The sequence below is a fragment of the Cucurbita moschata genome, unplaced genomic scaffold (assembly GCF_002738365.1).
Source record: "Cucurbita moschata cultivar Rifu unplaced genomic scaffold, Cmos_1.0 Cmo_Scf00118, whole genome shotgun sequence".
NCBI classification, from domain to species: domain Eukaryota; kingdom Viridiplantae; phylum Streptophyta; class Magnoliopsida; order Cucurbitales; family Cucurbitaceae; genus Cucurbita; species Cucurbita moschata.
The window spans coordinates 256,575-262,614 of NW_019268634.1; the positions used below are offsets into that span (position 1 = coordinate 256,575).

The 6,040-nt window shown below is 34.1% G+C and overlaps 1 non-coding gene across 1 annotated transcript; it reads left to right on the top strand.

Moving 5' to 3' along the window:
• Positions 1 to 1,379: 1,379 nt before the first annotated feature.
• Positions 1,380 to 1,451, top strand: TRNAQ-UUG. Its single transcript has one exon. It is a non-coding gene; the product is annotated as a tRNA-Gln (tRNA).
• The last annotated feature ends 4,589 nt before the right edge of the window (positions 1,452 to 6,040 follow it).

Here is a 6,040-nt window from a genome sequence, read left to right on the forward strand (position 1 = left end):
TGATATTTTGAATGTAATGTAAATGTAAATATATGTGTTCATTATATTTTAATTCTTTTTTTATTTCGAGAAAACATTCTACTTTGTTTTCAACCTCTCTTAACTTGCAATCGGTGCTTCGAGAACCCACCGAAAATGGGTCATGACTCTCTTTTTGTTTTCACTTACTCCTAAATCTTTAAAATGTCTCCTATTTTTATTCCTAAGTTTGCCGGCGGCATTGTTTGTTGTCGAGCTTGATAATGTGAGTTTGTAACCCATCCGTTAGGGGTCTTGGAATGATTCTCTAGATTATCCCTTCCATGTTAGGAGTTGGGCCATGGGTGAAGGAACCGTTGGTTTACCGCCCCTAAGAGTTAAGTTGAGGCTAGTTTCACATAGTATCATTGTCTTTGAGATTACAATTCTTTTCTATTTTATCTAAATTTTTTAAATATGGGTTCATTTCCAAATGCATGCTAACACCCTTATTGTTGAATAAATGACTATTATGATTATAAGTCAACTGAGTTAAGTGGAAATAAATTTTGAAGATGAAATTAAAGTATTAATTTTGATGTCATCTTTACTTGAGTTTTGGGATATTGTTATTAATGAGATTCAATCTAATGCCATTAGAAAAAAGAATTGTCAACGTAAGATATTTGAAACAAATAAATATTTTGTCCTCTGTGATATATCAAATCACTCATTTGAAATTCCTTAATAATAAACTGAAGTCTTGCATCTTTTATAGAGAAAAGTTCCTTAAATAGAAGTATTATTAGATACTTCTAAGCATTTAGAGATCAACAAGACACAAAGATAAATATTCTAAAAAAAAAATAGGGGTTAAACTTTTAGTTAACGTAATTTAAGAAACTTATGATTTTTATATTATCAAGAGTTTAATTGAGCTAGGTCGATTCAATCTAGTGGACCCAAGAATTGAACCGAACAAAACCAACCAGTTAGTAACATGATTTAGTGAAAGCATTTTCACGCAAAGTAGAAGCAATAATGGAGGGTTTGAAATAATATAGTTTTCACCCCTTGTTTCTCTGAGTGAATATTGAAATAATATAGTTTTCATGTTAAGTTTTGCACGGAAGAAAGAAAGACTGGGATGTAAAGTATTATTTCAATTTGTTTGTAATATACAACAATATATAAATTAACTATAAGAAATATATAAAATTACATGTTCTCTAAGAGCTTCAATCAACACGGGAGGGTTACTTCTGCAACCACTCTAAAGGTGCTCAAGATCACAACGAGTTAGATAAAATAGCTCTAGAACTTTGAATCCAATAACTTGAGTTTGACTCGTGATAGGATCTCTCTTCTTGTGGAATCTGCATAAAATAGGAAAAACCATTCCAAAATAAATTTTTACAAGGGGTTCTATGGTGTAGTGGTTAGCACTTTGGACTTTGAATCCAACGACCTGGTTTCAACTCCCGGTAGGACCTTTAAGAACGACAACACAAATTTTCTTGAGGCATAAGGTGTAACATTCTTAACTTATTCTGAACTTGCTCCGCTTCATGCCTTCCAAGGCTTCATGAACATGACCTCTGCTTGAGGTATTGTTGTTGGTTCTCAATCTTGCATGTTTCTAACGTAATCATTTGAACCCGTCGTATTCAGGAACTAAACCTTAGAGGTTGTCATGTCATGCATCGTATTTTAACCATGAAAACTCTTCCGAAGTAACTCTTAATTTTCTCCCCATGAGTGCATAGATGGCGTTGTCATAATCATGGCATCCTGCTAGCAAATCGTGGTGCAGGTCTCATTTAGGTGAGGGAGATAATAAGTTAATAAGTTCATCATGGAATCCCCACCTAAAGAGACGATTACTTCAGGCATGGAAACCTAGGTGTTCCTAAGTTTATGCATAACGTCTTGGGTCAAGCTTGAAACTTATAAGTTCTTAGGAAAAGCCCAGCATGATATTGTGCACGTAGTATCTATTAGAGACCAAGGGTACATCTGGGGAATCTATTATTTCAGGGATACCACTTTAGTTATCCTAGGAGGTAAAGTCATATGGAACGTGATGAGCATTTTCTCCCATATCTTGGTTTCGCTAACTAAAGTTTTCCAATAACTCCCAAACTCCATTACATTATATAACCTCTCGAGATAAGGATTCATACAACATTTCATAAAATAAGATCTACTGAGAAAAGGTCAAATTTTGAGTTGACTTGGACAGTTTAGTTGAACTGGCCGTATCATCGTTTTCTTCCTCTGAAAAGGAAGAAGATGCGCATTTTTCGCATCGCCGCCATCTGGAACTCGGCCTGTACAGCCACATTTACAGCGTTTCTCTCCTCGATTTCTTCGTGAAACTTAAAGATGGATATTACAAGAAAGGGCTGGGAATTTATTTGATAACTTCTCGTGGATCGTAGCCTAAGATATTCGCTACCAAAGATCATCTAAAATCTAATTTATCGCTGGAGATAAAACAAAGGATTTCTTATTGGGTAGCCGATTCTAGGGGTTTCAAGGCCTTATTTCTTCATTAAACCCCTTCCATATCCTATCTTCAGGCTAAAGGAATTGGTTTGGAGGAACGTCTTTGAGTGTAGGACCTTAATTTCCAAAAATCGTTCTCGGTATGCAACTCACTCGAAACGCCAGATTTTCGATCTTATGGGTAGCTTGTTCTACGACGTCTCAGCTCTCGATTCTTTCATCAAGTTTCGAAACCAATTTCCTTCAATTTGGCACGCGCTCGAGGTTATTTTTCTTCGTGGTCTTCTATGGAAGCATTCCTTGGAGGTGCAGAAACTGATTGGAATCATTCTTACTCGACAAGTCATCATGTATCCTCGGATTGGATTTTAAAGTTTTCTTGAATTGGGGGAATGGTTTCTGAGCACTTTCAGCACTCTATTCCTTCATAGAACTTGTGGGTAATCTTGTTGAGAAACTGTAGGAATAAGTTTGAAGAGAAATGGTGGAGGATTGCTCTCGAATTTGGAAGAAATCCGAGAGTAGGAGACCCATATTCTAAACGCTTATTGCCTTCGATTCGGGAATCGACCTTTCTCGATTCTTATTCCGTATTGTTGCTCCTACTTCAGACTTTATAGGAGGAGCTTAAACCGACATTGAGAACTCCAGATTCTTCGTTATTTAGAAGTTTGAAGAGAAGTGGTGGAGGATTGCTCTCGAATTTGGAAGAAATATGAGAGTAGGAGACCCACAATCTAAACGCTTATTGCCTTCAATTGGGGGATCGACCTTTCTCGACTCTTATTCCGTATTGTTGGTCCTACTTCCGACCTTATAGGAGGAGCTTAAACCGACATTGAGAACTCCAGAATCTTCGTTATTTAGAGATCGAACTTTCTGGATAATTTTGTGGAGATATCAACTCCGATCATAGTCTTACCGACCTTGGCTTTGAATACTACTCGTTGGATGTGATGATCCGTGCGTGTTCATTCTAGATCATATCAAATTTTGGAAGAGATTCAACGGTCGAGATTTAAGTTCGAAAGATTTTTCTCGGATGGTCACGGTAGATGCTCTGATTCTAATTAGAGTGGCATTTCTGTAATTATCCATTCTTCCAGTGGTATTTTGGTAACTTGCCACTTTCTGAATATTTTATTATTATTTTTCTTGAAAAAATCCATAATTTTTCTACAAATTTCTGATCGCTTTTTTTTTTTTTTTCATTTTTCCCTTTTTTTTTAATATTGAGATTCCTTCTACATAAGAATTACAAATCCGGAAAGATTCTTGATAATTGATAAAATGACTTTTTTGCCCTTTTGATTTACTTTTTCCTTTCCAATCCTTTTCAAAAGGCCTTTTAACTCCTTGAAATCACTTGTTAGGGTACATGAGTTACTTGACTAAGTCCGTTGTTCTTGCTTAATCCTTTAATTTTTTTTCCTCTCAATCCTTTGGGTCTTTCATGAAGGGCTTATTTTATGAGAGATAATTTCCTTCATTTTTGGGGTGTTACATATACATACTCGTTACAAACACAAAACAAGAAATAGACTCAAAAGAAGAACAAAAAATACTAGATTAAAAACAGAGGTTAGTCCATGGCCCACACTCCAAAGTCCGCTCTCATCCATGACCAACTCTTAGTTACTTGAAAAAAAAATGATAAACATGGAGTGAGTAAAACTTAGTAAGTAGCCCACTAGTAGGTTCTTAATCGCGACCTTAAGCTAGGATATTACTTCTTGTTATGTTTTCACGATCTTATACTGATCTTGAAAACCTTCCTCTAAAATAACCTTCAATTTTTTCCTCATGAACACAATTTTCTCCCCATCTATCATTTTTTTAACACTTTTGAAAGTTAAAGAGTAGTTTTGATGTTTTTTTTTTTTTTGAAAATTCAACCGTATTTAAAAAAAAAATTATGAGTATTTTTTTAGATAAAGTGCAAAGTTTAATGGTATTTTTATTAATTTAGATTATAATTTAAAAAACAATACAAATTTTTGTTGATTAAGTTAATATTAATTTTATTAAAATACATAACACCACATCAAAAATAATTTATTTGGAATAAAATTAAAACTAAAAAATCAATTTATTTTAAACTAAAAAATTAATTTATGTTAAAACTAAAAAGTATACTTCGTTTGACTAAAACATCCCTTATCCCAACTATAAAGAATTTAATTCCAAGCTCTCTTCTAATAGACAAACGATTTATTAACCTCTGTTGTAAGATTTCACTTCATCAATTTAAGTAGCGTTCAACTATAAATATCGAATTTTAAAGTATTCCTCGGCAAAGTAAACCTGTTGAAACTATCTATCAAAGGTGTTCCATAATGAGTTGTGGAGAAGTGTTTCCTTTAATTCTAATTTCAATTAAGGATGTCAATGACAAAAAAGTGCAAGAGGCTAGAAGGTTTGTAATGGAAGAAAATAACAAGAGTCATGGACATCGTTTCGTTTACAAGCTGTATCATGTGTCTTATTCATGGTTACTTAAATCTCGTTGAATTAGTGCGCCTTTCACATCAGAGACATTTCTGCCTTAAACCGAGCTCTTTGCAATAGTGAACTTATTAAAAAGTCTTTGCTTGCTGCAACATTTGCTTGACACAATTGAACCAAAGGATGGTATGGACGACCATAACTCACACTGTATTGGTCTCCAATCATGAAGTGTGACGTCGGATCTTTGTGCATACCATATTCATTAACTATAACATGGCGAGATATTTTTTTTGTTTTGACTTGGCATGCCATATTCTGTTGTTCTTATATATCTTCAGTTAAATGTGATTAAAGCAAAGAAGTATAGACATGGTTTCCAACCAACCCTTCCTTTATAGTTAGTTCGACGAATGGGTTTTTGTTATCATTTTATCGTTAACCCTTCCGCTCAATTTTGTGTTATCATATCATACAGGGAATGAGAAGCGACCTTACTTGGACAAAATTATATACCGTTTGATAATTATTGTTGATAACAAAGATAAATTGAATTATAAGCATTTTAAGTTCAAAAGTAACAAATTACTTGTACACTTTTACTTATAATCTTTATATTCTTTATATAGCGATAAGGAAGGGAGGGATAGAAAAGATACTCATAATATCATTATGACTATGTCATGTTTCATTAATAAAAGAGAGTAATACATCCACAAACACACCCACATATATTTCGAGAGAGAGAGAGAGCTTATTATAAGTAGAGATAGCATTCTAGTAGTTGTATTGCTACTTGGAGACAAGGAACTCGAGAACTTCTTTAAAAGATGAGAGCTTATGAGTAGGTGGCGATGGATATATCACATGCACAAAAAGAAAGTTCTGCACCTTTATAATAAAAGACAAAGGAATATCATCGTTATTTATAACTTCTATCACAATAATATAAATTCTGTGAGGACGATGTTCTCTAGTCATACCAACCAGACCGTTCACCACACGCTTGTAGATGAAATGATGTCCACTATTCTTGTTATTCTTTTCAACTACGAACCTTCCTGCATTATGCACTACTAGGATATTGACATCCTTAATTGGTACTAAAGAATCTAAAGGCAAACCTTCC